The sequence below is a fragment of the Sorex araneus genome, chromosome 3 (genome assembly GCF_027595985.1).
Source record: "Sorex araneus isolate mSorAra2 chromosome 3, mSorAra2.pri, whole genome shotgun sequence".
NCBI classification, from domain to species: Eukaryota; Metazoa; Chordata; class Mammalia; order Eulipotyphla; family Soricidae; genus Sorex; species Sorex araneus.
In genome coordinates, this window is record NC_073304.1 from 13,214,344 (window position 1) to 13,229,985 (window position 15,642).

Here is a 15,642-nt window from a genome sequence, read left to right on the forward strand (position 1 = left end):
AAGATGTTAATAATCATTTTTAAAAGCTCGAGTTTAGATCTTCAGAGTTCAGAAATATAAGGAATTGGAAAGTTCATGAAACATTCACAATTGACAGAGTCTGCGGTTAAGGTTTTTCACTTCTGTTTTCAGTTCTGAATTTTTTTGTGTTTGAGACCATGCAAATAAGACTTACCCTTGAAGTTTCTCAGCACACATTTCCCCCAAGCATTACTCTAGATGTGAATAAAATACAGGGCAGTTGAAAAATATCATGCAGCAAGGTAGAAGTTTTTGTGTTTCAAGTCATTTGCCCATCATAATCTGAGATCAAAACTGAATTTCTAAATCAGGGAGGATTAGAACTAGAAATTTTATACTAACTGTAAGGTGATTGAAAGACTTTGAGTGGAAGAGAGAGATTATAAAATTCATATTTCAAAGAAACATTCCAGTTTCTGGTTGAGTTTAAAAACTAAGCAAGAAGGCTATCAAAAACCCATTGTATCTAGTCAGCACCAGAAAGAATGGGGTAATAATGGAGACTAAAGTGAGTGACTAGAATAATGAAAGGCTTTTAAAACCATATTTGTTTTGAAACATAGGAAGGCTTAAATGTTTCGATCATGAATATGATGGATAGAGACAGGATATCATGTAAAACGTGGACTCAATGTTTCCTGAGTTCCCAGAGTCAGACTCATGGATGGATACAAAGTAGGGGAGAGTTATGCTCAGAAGTACTTGCATCAGCTGCCCAAAGATGGAAGGCTCCTTGGAGAGTCTGTTCTCTGCCTGGATCTTGAAAAAGCAAAGACAGAAAATTGGGGAAAATTGGGGGGAGTCCAGGAAGGACCAGATCATGCAGACTTCACTCTTTAATGCAATGATTTGGGAACTCATAAATGTAGCTAGGTTGGATATTCTGATGAATTCTCATCTTCACATGATGCCAATAAGAGAAAATTCATTGTTATGACCTAGCTTGGGATTGTTTTTTAGAGTAGGACCCTCAAGGATTTGGTATGTAGTCTAATCCAAGGCATGTGGCTGTGTGAACCCATATAGTAGCGCTGTGGAAGTTTTTTTTTTTCCATTCTCTTGGCTTGTCTCTCAGAACATTTTCCTTTTACTTCTTGAGAGAAATGACATAACAGTAGAGTCTAGCTCGGGTTAGGGAGACTTGCCTTAAATTCTTTATCTACTCTTGCTAGTTGCATGCGTGTAGGCAAACTATTTTACGTCTCTCAGTCTCATTAAAATTCATCTATTAAATGGGGGACATTTTATTTATATTCCAAAGTTGTTACTAGAGATCATCTTTACACAGTTCTCAGCACCTGGTAGAACCTAATTCATGGGAACCTTAACCCAGAAGGAAATGAGAGTAAAACATTTTTTTTGTGCATGCAAATATAACCCCGTCATTATGTACAGGAATTGAGTACCATGAATTACAGTGATTGAAGAGTTAACCAGCAAAAGGAAGTGCACACTGATTGAATTGATGGAATATTCACTCCAGGATATTATTCATTTTCCCTCCCAAATTGATGCATCTTTAAAGATCACCATTTACAAAATTCCCAAAATACTGAAAAATTAGCGACTGTTCAGAGGCAATGATGTCTGATCTTCAGCTTTCTCCAAACGGGTGCTGGGAAGCAAGAGGGAGTAATTGAGTCTCTTGGATGAGTGCACTTCTTCCTGTGAATACTGAATTGGGGGGAAATTGGTCTTCAAGTAAACATGATTCATGGTTTAGTGGAAAACAGGCAAAGTTCCCCATGAAAATTGAGTAGCAAGTCAGTTCATTATGCCATAGTTATTGATATTGCAATCTGCTCCCAATGAATGCAATTACAAATCCATTTAGGAAGGAGGGTGGTTGAGGATTTCGCTTGCTTCATTTACCCTTTAGATGCCTGAAGGATGTTTTTCAAATTGGACCTGCTCACTTCTGCTTACCTTTGGGTCCTGTTTACTTCTATAGCTCTAGCTATAAAAAATAGTCTGGCACCGTTGGTTCTTGTTACCATTTGCTGGTTGATTGGAAATGCTCTAATTATGAGTTTCTGTTGTTCACTCAACATAAGGAGACTCAGTAACTGGCTATAAAGTTACTTTAATGTGTGTCCATTGTGCATGTCCCCTGACTCTTGTGGCACTGGTTCTCAAGCGGTGCCAACTCTGACCCTCAGCCTCCATGCCTTTTCAGGTTTACAATGAATGCCCCATTGATGGTTGGCGCATAGGGTGCATGACTGGCTAATGCCTGTGCCTTACTCTCCTTTCTCAGAGATTCTTAGATAGCCCCACAGCTGAGGCAGAACAGTCAAGATTCCCCTCTGCCTTCCTACCCATTCTTAAGGGACTCAGGGTGTGTTTCTGCCGACTGTTGTGACCAGTATGGCTAAGATAGTTCTATTAATCCTGCTGCTCTCACTCCCTGCCCTCTTCCTCCCTCACAACATCCTCTACAGAAAGCAAAGATGTAATTTTTGAAGGGAACTCAGTCAAAGGTTCATTGGTGTGAGTACTTTAGGCCTAGTGAGGAGGGCTGGGCATTCCTATCATTCTCATCTCCAAATCCGTGCAGTAGGATTCCAAGAAAATTGTCATAGACTTTAGGGGTGGATGTTTCCAGAAGGGCAAGTTGGCAACTCACTTGCTGGCCTGATACTGGCTGAGCTCGTAAGAATAGTGGTCCTTCCCAGACTTCTATGAGAGAGCAGGGGAGAGGATTCCAGGAGGGAAGGGCTTGACTTTGTGATGCCTTTAGTGGAGTTCCTGAATGTGGATAATAGAATCTAAAGAGCCCTGGGGAATTCTGTGGTGTGAGGCTGGTGGTGAAGCCTGACTAATATTGCAGATGGTCAGAAGGTATGAGCCGTGGTCTTAGATTGGGCATGTAGCAGGATTTTGTAACAGGATGAATTATACAATACAATACAATAGATGCATTTCTCACAGTTATGGAAGCTGAGAAGTTCAAGACCCAGGTGTCCCCAGGGCCAGCTTCTCTTTGTAGTCTGCAGAGAGCTGTTTAGTAATGTTCTCACATGGAGGGGAACAGACAGGGAGCAAGAGGAAGCAAATATCCTACTATCTCTTTCTAGAAGGGCACTAATCCTATCATGGGATTAAGGTTTCAATGTATGAATTTAGGAGAGACACAAACATACAGTCCAAGAAAGCCCCTCACCCAGGACAAATCTTCCCATGAGGCTGGGATGCATGGCATGGACTCCATTGAAAGAGGTCCCATGATAGGCAGGAGCTCAGAGGTGGTCTAAGGAGAGCAGTGGAGAGCACTCGAACCCCCTTCCAAGAACTGAGTAATATATCCCTTTTTTAAACTGCGTTTCCACCCTGACTCTGAAGAATACACACACTGTCCCTTAGTGAATTGGAGCAGACACAGTGTGATACCACCCATATCATCCAAGGAGAACACACCGGTGACCACCGAAGAAGAACAAAGGAAATTGTTCTTTCCTTTAATCCACTGACCTAAAAAAGTGAGAGGAGATGGATAAATGGAAGAAAAGGTCATATTCAACTTCCACTGCAAGTTGTCCAAGCCATGATCAGGCCTGCCCAGGGAATGAATGGACAGCGGAGGTCGAGGGAGTGGGAGCTTGGAATTAGATGGGAAGTTCAAGTTTTGATTTGTCTGACAGGACTTGCTAGTGTGATAGAGTCTTTACCATTGAAATGAGGTTGTTCATGAGACTAAAGGGAATGGAAGGCCATGGAAGCCAATGTTGGAGAATAGAGACTCATAAGATAATGATAGAGATAGTAGAAGGATACAAACAAAAAAACATATATTACCATTTGGTATCCTGGCTGAATTCAATCTATTCCTTAAACTGCTTTCATGTGCAATGTGGACCTTACAGAAGACTTCACAGATGAGAAGGAGGTAAGAAGAGGATTCTTCAGTTTGACTGAGAAGACTCCATCTTGTGCTTGACACTCCATTTTATTTACCCTTTAACTTAGAAAAATACTTACCTAGGGGGAAGAGCCAATTTTTCGCTAGACTTGACCTTTTCCAAGAATTTTGTAAAGATCATTTTTCTTTCTCTTCTTCCCCTGGCAACCAAAGTCATTTTTATTAAGCCAATCAACTGTAAGGAATTTAATCTCAGCAATCCCTGTGTTTGCAATTCCCTCTTTCTTCCTTCTCCCTTATCATTTTTTTCTTTTCTTTTCAAACTTCCTTAATCAAAAATGACATTTTAGGCTAGTAGTTAGTGCATCCCAGTATGTAAAGCTAAGGTACTGATCAAAAATAGCTATTTTTTTAGCCTCAGAGTGGTCTTCGTGGATGACTCGGGAAAGGACTGATTTCACACACAGCAGACTACCTCACACACCCTCATTACATGTGCTCTTCCTTTCCAAATATCCCCATGTCTCTGGAGCTTGTTTTCCTCACTGCTTAATTCTTTTCTTCTGGAAAAAAACTCTCACATATCCCTCTAACTCAAAGCATTTTAGTGTTCCCTGTATGAAGGGTGTGACAGGAAGGTAGTGGATGGTCTTTAAATTCACCTTGGACTTTGCCCTCAAATCCAAGGCTTATGGATTGAGTTCAATTGCATTGAATGAATACCCTTTCATTAAGATTAAAGAAAGTAAGTCTTGAGGTTCGAGAGATAGTACAGCAGGTAAGATGCTTACCCTGTCCTTGGCTGATCTGGGTTCAATTTCCAGAACCCCATATGGTCCCTTGAACATAAGGAGTGATCTCAGGGTGTAGAGTCAAGAGTAAATCCTACTCACTGCCAGATAATGATCCCAAAACAAAACAAAACAAAAATGAAAAAGAAAGCAGGTTTTATTCAGAATAAAAAGCAAAAGTAATTTTTTTTTATTTTTAAGTATTTTTGGACACTCTCCACACGCTCAAATGAGCCTCACCCATGAAGGAACCGACAGAGGAACCCAGGTATGCGGGACCTGTGGCTTAGATCTCCAAACCTGCTTGGATCGGGACTGGACCTCCTCCACCTAGATGTCCATTTTCCCAGTAGCTTGGCAGTGACACCCACAAACTGCATCCCACCTCACTCGAGCCATATAATCTCATCAACAGCCAAGATCGAGCACTGTAGCACTGCACTGTCATCCCATTATTCATCGATTCGCTTGAGCGGGCACCAGTAATGTCTCCTTTGTGAGACTTGTTGTTACTATTTTTGGCAGGTAGCTTGCCAGGCTCTGCAGTGCAGGCAGGATACTCTCGGTAGCTTGCTGGACTCTCCGAGAGGGAGGGAGGAATTGAACCTGGGTTGGCCACATTCAAGGCAAACTCCCTAACTGCTGTGCTATCGCTCCAGTACACCAAGGCCAAGATCCAGAGACTATAAAATAAAGCTCCCAGAAGAGAATTATGCAGAATCCCTGCCCCCTCGCCAGGCTGTCTTCACCGGGTCCGCCTCAGAGGGGGGCAGGTTGAGTTTCCCTCCCCGTCCCAAGTAGAGCTCTGGCAGCAGAAAACCTCCAGAACCCAGCCACAGCCATGCTCAAGGACACTCTCCACATGCTCGGACAAGCTTCACCCATGAAGGAACCGACATAGGAGCCCAGGTCGGCGGGACCCATGTCTGAGATCTCCAAGCCTACTCGGATTGGGACTGGGCCTCTTTCACCCAGATGCCCAGTTTTCCAGCAGTTTGGCAGTCACAGCCACAAACTGCCCCTGGCGCCATGTAATCTCATCAATGGCCAAGATCCAGAGACTATAAAACAAAGCTCCTGGAAGAGAGTGATGCAGATGTAGGATAACATGGCCTCAGGTAGCCTACAAGGTTTATTTGGGTTACTCCCATCACAGTGCTCCTATTCCTCTGTGTTTATTTGTAACTTCTTTCTTTGTGCTCCATTGACTTGTAAATATTGTTTTTCTCTTCTCCTTGAGTCCTTTGCATAGTTTATTGAGAGTCATGTCCTTTTGTATGGGCACAGGAAGACAGTTGTAAATGCTATGCTTTTGTAACCTGGGAGTCATTTGACTCTACATGATATTTTCCTCCCGGGCATCTGTTTTCTTGACCTAAGCCTCAGCTGCCCTTACTTCCTAGCATCCCCAAAGGCAGGGTCCTAACGAGGGACTGGATGGACCCAGGGCAAGCAGTGAGTTATGTGCTATCCTGGCATAGAGATGGGCCTGGCCAAAGCACCTAATGCTTAACTATAAGTTAAGAGTTTGGTCATGGACAAATGCTGTCATGATCTAAAAAGTAATAACTAGATTCGGACCCTGCTAGGGTTAGGAATGATTAATTTGGCCCAAGAGCTGTAGTCTGAGTCTGTGGCAAGATGGTCCCAGAAAAGCTGTCCTACAAGCCTCAATGTATCTCTTGCTGTGACCATACAAAAATAACTGGTATTTAGATGTTGATTGAGTTATTGGACTAAGGAAAGGAGAGAAACACCTTAAGAGGTATTTTGCCTGCAGGGTCAGGAAGGGCTTTGGAATACCTCTAGGTGATGTTCCCTTCCTCAGGAAAGGCTTTCTTATGTTGATTTTGCTGGGTATAGCTTGGACCCAGGGAGACAAGTAGGGGTGGAGAGAGTAATGAAGAAGGAGATCCAGAGAGCCAGGATGGAGGAATGAGGGACTAGGAAGAGAAGGGGTCAAAGTCAGAATCCAGAGAGGAGAGAGAGAGCCCAGGCTGTGAGATGGAGAGCAGAGAGATGAGTGAGTGGGAGAGACAGGAGGAGACGGGAACGAGGGACAGTGTGAGACTAGAATGGGGGGCTCAGAGAGACTGGAACAGGTGCGTAAAGAGAATGGAATAAATGGAACTGATCAATCAACTGGCTTGGCCCTTGTTTCCTCTTCCGTCTGCCCCATGGCCTGGGCTGCCCCGGCTGGGCCGGCTGGGCGAGTGGCCAGGGACCTCCCTGCGAACCCTGGCGGCGGATGGGGAGAGCCACCAGGGCTCTCCTCCGGTCGCCCCTGGCAGAATCTTTTACACAGAATTTCGCACAGCAGAGCCTGACAAACTACGTATGGCATATTCGATATGCCAAAAACAGTAACAATAATGGGTCTCATTCCTCTGATCCTGAACGCGACAAAGATGAATGGAGATGCTTACTGGTGCCCGCTCAAGCAAACCGATGAGCAATGGGATGACAGCGATACAGTGATAAGTATTTTATATTATTTATTTATTTATTATTTATTTTTTAATGAATCATCATAAAGTACAGTTACAGACTTACAAACATTCATGTTTATGTTTCAGTCATATAATGATCAAGTACCCATCCCTCCACCAGTGTCTGTTCTCCACCACCGATGTTTCCAGTATCCTCCCAAACCCCCATTCCCCCATCATCCTCTATGGAAGGCGCATTCCCTTTTTTTCTCTCTCTCCATTAGGGTGTTGTGGTCTGCAATGCAAGTATTGAATGCCCATCACGATTGGTCTATAGTCTACTTTCAGCACACATTTTCCATCCTGAGTTGGCCCTTTAAACACCCTTTACTTGGTGTTTCCTTCTATATCTATCTGAGCTGCCTTTTTCCCCAGCATGTGAGGCCGGCCTCCACGCCATTGAGTAAACCTCCTGGTACTTATTTCTACTATTCTTGGGTGTTAGTCTCCTATTCTGTTACTTTATATTCTACAGATGAGTGCAATCTTTCTATGTCTGTCTCTCTCTTTCTCACTCATTTCACTTAACATGATACTTTCCACGTTGATCCACTTATATGCAAATTTCATAACTTCATCTTTTCTGATATCTGCATAGTATTCCATTGTGTAGCTAGATCAAAGTTTCTTTAACCAGTCATCTGTTCTTGGGCCCTCGTTTTTTTTCCCAGATTTTGGCTATTGTAAACAGTGCTGGAGCAATAGCACAGTGGGTAGGGCATTTGCCTTGCATGTGGCTGACCTGGGTTTAATTCTTCCGTCCCTCTCGGAGAGCCTGGCAAGCTACTGAGAGTATCCCGCCCACACGGCAGAGCCTGGCAAGCTACCTGTGGCGTATTCGATATGCCAAAAACAGTAACAAGTCTCACAATGGAGACATTACTGGTGCCCACTTGAGCAAATCGATGAACAATGGAATGACAGTGCTACAGTGGTACAGTAAACAGTGTAGCAATGAACATAGAAGTGTAGATATCATTTCTACTATATTTTTGGCATCTCCAGGATATATTCTCAGCAGTGTTATTGTGAGTCAAATGGGAGCTCGATTTCTAATTTTTTGAGAAAACGTCCATAGTGTTTGGAAAACAAAAGTAATTTCTTAAGGTAATTCTGGATTCTTATTGAAAAATTCTCGGGTATCTTGGTAATCAGACAGGAAAGGTTCACAATGACCTTTGTTTGGTGGCACTTCTTATATCCTCCTCTTAACAGTCAGGCAAATTTCCTATTTGGGGGACATTCTCTCATGTAATTGAAGTTACTGAGCTCTAACACGATTACCTGGATGATCTTATAAAATGATTTTAAGTCTTCATTTGCTTTTAGTACATGAGTCCACTTGGAAAAGAAATTTCATCAAACATTATTACTCAACAAAAATTGCAGCAATGGGCCTTTCTGCGGAAATATCAACAAGATGGTACATGACTGTCTGGAGTTTACAACATCCAGATGGTCTCTTTATGACAGGAATTTGGGAAAAGCAAAGGAGTGAGAGAATTGCATGCTCTGAAGTCCTGGAGGAATAATCAAGTGTCTAAACTCACGATCTCCCCATGTGTACTATCACAGAAGGCAGGAACATTCCCTTCCTCCCCAATACCCCGCTCTCCCCACCAAGGTTCCTATTATTTATATCTCTGAAATGCATTTTCTCTCTTTCTCCATTGCCATGGCTTCAGTCTTGGTTCAAAATAGTCTCTGCTTGTGTACTTTTTTTTCCTAATCATTTGCTTTTTAGGCCACACCCACTGTGCTCAGAGCTTACTCCTGGCTCTATGCTCAGAGGACCATATATGGTGCCAAGGATCAAACCCCTGGCTAGTTGCATACAAGACAAGTGCCCTACTTCCTGTACTATCTCTCTGCTTCCTAACTTTCCTTTGACCAATGGCCTGCCAGAATCATCTTAAAACATCCCTCTTGGGTTAGATTCCAAGAAATAGACTTGCAGGATCATAAGGAAGCCACATGGGTGTATCTGGTGAGTATCATGCTGAAATTAGTCATTTCGGAGACAGATACAGAATGATCTTCCTCATATTTGGGACATAAAAGACACATAATAAAGAAATTAAAAAAAAACCTCAGGGCAAGAGAAAACAAGAGAATTTGCAGTTAGTAGGAAGTTTACCAGGGTGGCAGGGTTGGGGGTGGGGCATAGGGGTGAAATAGGATGGGGAAGGTGGAGGGGACACTGATCAGTGGTGTAGGGAAGTGGACACTGGTGGAGAGTATGGTGTTGGAATGTTTTATGCATCAACTCCTACTTTTATTTTTTTAATTTTTATTTATTTTTTTAAGTTTTTATTTTATTGAATCACGGTGAAAAAAATCACAAAGCTTTCAGGTTTAAGTCTCAATCATATACTGATTAAACCCCCATCCCTTCACCAGTGCACATGTTCTACCACCAAGAACCCCAATATACCCCCCTCCCACTCACCCCCCACCTAAGTAGCTAATGATCTTCACTTTATTCTCTTCTATACTTTGAATACATTCAATATTTCAATAGAGAACTCACTGTTATTGTTTGGAATTTTCCCCCAACAATCAGGCCTGCTGAAAAGGCATCATTTAATAATTTCTTTTCATTACTGAGAGTGAAGGCTCTGAGTTCACGTGGCCGCAATAGCGGCCTCGCAGTTTTGGGTTCCTGATATTTCTGATATTTGGGTTTCTGATATTTCTGATATTTGGGTTTCTGATAACGTCCCCCCTCCCAGGATCACCTACAGGCTACGTCACTAAAAAGTCCTACCTCTGGGTTGGGGTTCTTAGAGGGTGGCTCTCACCATGTTTTCCGCTCAGAAAAACAGGGCAGAGAGGGAAAGTCCCTCCCCGGGTGGCACGAGGTTGTAGCTCAGTTCACAGTCTAGACACATTTCTGCAAGAAGCCACTCTGGGTGCCAAAATGCAACACCTACTTTTAATAGTATTGGAAAATATAGTTTTTAAAATAAAATAAAATTTAAAAAATTCTCCCATCTTGTTTGCACCCATCAAAATCTGAAAGTGTAACAGATTTTTGCTAAGTTCTAAGGGGGACAGGGTAGCACACTGGGCAGAATCTGAGCTCAGATCTTTTCTTTCCTCTCTGCACTAGAGTGTATTTTCCCTTTGGGGGCAGTGATTAAAAAGGCTCTTTCTGGGGTCACTATATTAGCATGTATCATGGATCTCTAACTCTAGGGCTGATAATTTTTTGAGTTTTATTAGTTTCAGAATGTTCTTAACTTGCTCAAAATCACACAGCTCATCTAGGAGAAGATGAGCTAGTCAAGGGTGATAAGATTGATATTGATGTGCTGAAAGAAAATGAAGTGGTCCCCCAAGCATGCCAGGAGTCATACCTGAGTGCAGGGCCAAGAGTAAGCAGTGAACACCCCCAGGTGTGGCCGAGAAAGAGAGAGAGACAGACAGACACAGACAGAGACAGAGAGACAGATACAGAGAGGGAGAGAGACAGAGACAGTGAGACAAAGAAACCTCTGAGGTTGCAAGATTAAGTTAAAGCTAGTTTGGTATCACACAGCTAACAAGCAATGTGTGAATCCAACTGTGCTAGCCAGTGATATTTTCCTAACTTGGGATTCTATTTACACAATACCTACAACCTCTCCCAAAGACTGACTTACCTTACTAAACAATGAAGGGTTAGTTCTAACACTATCTCTCTTCCTTATTAAATGTCTGAGCTGAAAAGATAGAACAATAATATGGATAATTTTCCCACTATATATTTAAAAAAAATTTATTAGTGAATCATCGTGAGGTACAGTTACAAACTTATGAAATTTCGTGTTTGCATTTTGTTTACATTCCTCCACCAGTGCCCATTCTCTTCCCGCTAATATTTTTTTTAAATTTTTTTATTGAATCACCATGTGGAAAGTTACAAAGCTTTCAGGTTTAAGTCTCAGTTATACAATGTTCAAACACCCATCCCTTCACCAGCGTACATATTCCACCATCAGGAACCCCAGTATACCTCTCCCTCAACGCCCCCCACACCGTGCCTGTGTAGCTGATAAATTTCACTTTACTTTTCTCTTTACTTTGATTACATTCAATAGTTCAGCAAAAAGCTCATTATTATATTTGGGCCCCCCCCCCAAGTCAGACCTGTTGAAAAGGAAGCATTTGATAATTTGTTTTTCGTTTTGCTGACAATGAAGAGATATGAGATTGGTTTTCGATTTCTGTATTTTAGTAACTAAGTTCAGGGAAATTTCTGCCAGAAATTGCATAACTGCAGGCTCGTACCTCCCTTTTGTTGTCGTCATAAGATAGCAACCGGGGCTCAGTTCACAGTCTAGAGACATTTCTGCAAGAAGCTGCTGGTGCCCAAAGTAGTTTAGCTGGCCTCCGGGGGTCGTGCAGCAGCGGAGAGGCTGCACACGTGCAGGGTTACATCTCAGCAGAGGGTAATATTTTACCCTAATTCCCACTAATATTTTAATACGTCCTACTTTTATTTAAGCTACAAATGTATCTTGGTAATTACTTTAATTTTAAACTAGTGATTTATAATTTCTAAGAAATGTGATACCCTATGTTGGTGTTTGCAGAATGTATACTAAAATTAGAATAATACAGAGATTAGCATGGCCCCTGGGCAAGAACGCCATGCAGATTCAAGGAGCTTTCAATATTTTAAAAAGTGACTCTTGGTATCTTATTATTCCATAAGCAAGGCAGCCTGAGAGAGGACAGTTTAACGAAGTTTGTAAAGTAAATTTTTATCATCATGTAAGCACCAAATGATTATTTTGTCTTCCATTATGGCACTAGACGAAGGACAACCATGCAAGCAAGCCAGGTTCCGAAAAGGATTCAGCACGATCGACCATATCCACATGGTGACCAAGCTCATTGAAATTTCACAAGAGTTCAAGATGTTTCTCTGTCTAACGTTCATTGATTTAAAGAAGGCCTTTGATTCTGTTGAGACTGAAGTGGTCATCGAAGCCCTTGCCAAAGAGAGCATTCAAACTCAGTACATCAGGATCCTCTGTGAGCTGTATTACGGATTCACCACCAGGATCTCACCATTCTACAAGGAAGTGATCATCGATGTAAAGAGAGGGGTTCAGCAGGGTGACACCATTTCACCGAAACTCTTCAGTGCCACCCCTGAGAATATCATGTGATGACTGGAAAGGTGAAGGAATGGGAGTGAAGATAGACAGTTGGCAGCTATACCACCTCTGCTTCTCTGATGACATCGTTCTCATAACACCAAGTATCAGCCAAGTGGCATGAGATTAGCATCATCTTTTTTAAAAAAAGTAAAACATGAGGTAATATTGAATTACAAGGTAATATTGAATTACAAGACTATATTTTTGATATACTGTGTGGGTAAAATGTTACCATGTTCACTCTCAAAGTTCTAACATCCCTCCCAACACTGAACCCTTCCAGTCCACTCCCCAGCACTGTGACCTCTCAGTTCTGTGGTCAGTCTAAGGGAATACTATTATTTAACATTGCTCCTTTGCTTTAGATATGTAAAAGTGCCCTTTGAGATGTCCAAGGAGATATATGTTGAAGCTAGACAGGGAAGGGCACCCTGGCAATAAAATTTAATTGTCCATTAAATATATTTTTTAAGATGTCACTTTTGGTGTGTTTGCTTCAAAATCTTCATGTTTATAACTCTTTAACACATTGAGTTCTTTTTTTTTTTTTCCAGCAAGATTTTAGCTACGCTTCGGAACTCAGAGATCTGGGTTTATATGGAAAGGATACTTATTGGGTAAATAATTCTTTCAAGCTACAATATATAATATAAGCATGGACCCAACAGTTGATCCCCTAATATGGTAGCTAAGTTATATGGTGAAAGATTTTAACCTTTCTAAGCCATAGTTCTCTTTTCCATAAAATTAGGATAATAATAGTATTTTACTGTAAGAGTTGTTCTGTAAACTAAATAGAACAACATGAAGTTCTTAGCTCAGCCTGACAAACAATAAGCCCTTAGAAAATACTAGCTGTTTAAATAATTGCAACTAATAATAGGGAAAGAATCAGGCAGGTAGATAGGGAAAGCCCCTATCCCCCAATGGAATTCCTGGGAAGTAATAAAACCATTAGCCCCCAGGCTGCAAAAATCCCACCCTGTGAGTACAGGCATTCAGGCCTGATAAGATCTTCACCTGGCAGCAAAATCGGAGGATGCTGGACGCCTGTGCCAGAGACAAAGACTGAAGTAAGGACCAGCCCTCTTCCACTTCCCATAAGTCACCCAGGGGCCCACCAGCATCATGTTTATTTCTTCCTGTTTTGGATTTTGACTCATGTCTTCTTGTTTCTTAAAATTATTGTCTCAGGGGTAGACTTCATGTGAACTCTGATTTTACTGAGTGGCAGTTTGCTTTTAGGCACTCATTTGAAAATGAGTGAACGTGAAAGTAGTTCCTGTGAAAGACTATGTCTTATTACCCTGGAATTATAAAATTATAAATTTATAAAATGATAAAATCCCAAGATTCCCATCTAGAGATAGTTCAGAGATGGCGAGAAGCTGGTGACCTAAAGAAAAGAGCAAGTGGAACCAGTTGGGATGGGAGATGCATGCCGAAAGTAGTTAATGGACCAAACATGATGACCTCTCAGTGTCTGTGTTGCAAATTATAATGCCCAAAAGTAGAGAGAGAGTATGGGGGATATTGTCTGTCATGGAGGCAGGGAGAGGGTGGGAAAGGGGGGTATACCGGGGACATTGATGGTGGGGAATGTGCACTGGTGGAGGGATGGGTGTTTGATCATTGTGAGATTGTAACCCAAACATGAAAGCTTGTAACTATCTCACAGTGATTCAATAATTTAAAAAATTTAAAAAAAAAGAGGGGGCTGGAGCAATAGCATAGCGGGTAGGGTGTTTGCCTTGCATGCGACCGACCCGGGTTCGAATCCGAGCATCCCATATGGTCCCCTGAGCACCGCCAGGAGTAATTCCTGAGTGCAAAGCCAGGAGTATCCCCTGTGCATCGCCAGGTGTGACCCAAAATGAAAAAAAAAAAAAAAAGAAAAGAAAAGAGTGAGCTCTCTTAAATCAGCCAGGCAAGTCTGGGTGCTTGTTGGGAACATTTTCCATAACAAAGCCAACCTCTTTTTGAATCCAGACTGGGGAGAAGCATCATTTGTCTGTTCTTATTACCTAAGGTCAGAACTCTAAGAGAACTTTACTTCACATAACTTACAACTTATGCTGACAGATGCTGGGAAGCCATTGCACAGGTGAGGAAGTGAAAGAATGAAAAGTGGGTTAGGTCGACAGGCATCAGGTATATGGTGAAGAGGGATGTTCTTGGTGTTTCTTGTATAAACTCCCAATATGGAGGATCTGGAGAAGCAGTATTGATTGCAAAAGAGCAAATCTTGATAACTAGGAATTCAATTAAAAAAATTCTTATAGCTAATTCTATTAAGCCAAAAGTCAAAAGTAAAAACAAGTGGGGGAGGGATCTCTGATTTCATTCTGTAATAAAGGGATCATCTGTTCCACTTATACCATTTAATTTCATAAAAGAGAAAAATGGAGTCATGAAGATGGCAAATGGGAATTGGCAAGTTAGTGTGGTTTATATTAGGTAATTGGCTTAAAATTGGGGAATGGGTTTGTACAGACTCAATCTTAACATCTTGAGATGTCTGAGTCAGAGATGGGATTCATGGGACTGAGGGCAAGGATGGAACAAAGACTAACTTACAAAAAAGTTGGGCCAACCTGAATAAAGACCTCAGAAGACCCAATGGGAAGTGTGTTGTCACAACTCGATGCTGCTCACAGGGGAGCATCACACCATTTCTCAGCTTTGTGAAGGGAGACACTTTAATGATCAATACAAAAACATATAGGGCAGATTTGGTGGGTAGGATGAAGATTGTTGTCAGTTAGACTTAAGTCTAACTAATGACAAGAAGTATATGTATATATCTTTCAGGACATCAGGGAAGCTCAGAATAAGGACATTCAATTCAGCCTACTCTCTGCCTGAAATCATGGAGATTTGGGACAACCCAGGTCAACCATGTTCAAGACAGAACAATTGTTTTCTTGAGAAGCAGAGGACAGAGAGGAGCCTCAAATTAGAATATGCTTGAACAATGGGATCCTTCTCTGGAGTCAATGAGACCTCGTATAAAGCTTGTTCCTCTGTTGACCTGATAGGTTTTTTTTTTTTTAAACCTCTGGTCTGCTTCTCTAAAAGACATTCTAATGTCTTCCCTGTAGTGTGAAGTGATTTATCAGTCAGTCTCAGAGACTCAGAGACAAAACACACGAGAGGAATGTAGAAAGCACGGAGGGCCAAGGCGTCGTTCTGGCTCGAGGCGAAGAGCATCTGCCAGAGGCCTCCTTTTATTCTATTTTTTATCAGTTACACCCTAATGACTTCAGTACAGAGAAAGACTCACTAACGAGAGTAAAAGCAGTTATAGGATAAGCATTTGTCAAAAGAACATC

At 41.8% G+C, this 15,642-nt stretch overlaps 1 non-coding gene across 1 annotated transcript; it reads left to right on the forward strand.

Annotated features, from left to right (window-relative positions):
* Positions 1–11,721: 11,721 nt before the first annotated feature.
* On the forward strand, positions 11,722–11,825 carry LOC129403876 (U6 spliceosomal RNA). The gene has a single exon (XR_008629531.1). It is a non-coding gene; the product is annotated as a U6 spliceosomal RNA (small nuclear RNA).
* Positions 11,826–15,642: the final 3,817 nt, after the last annotated feature.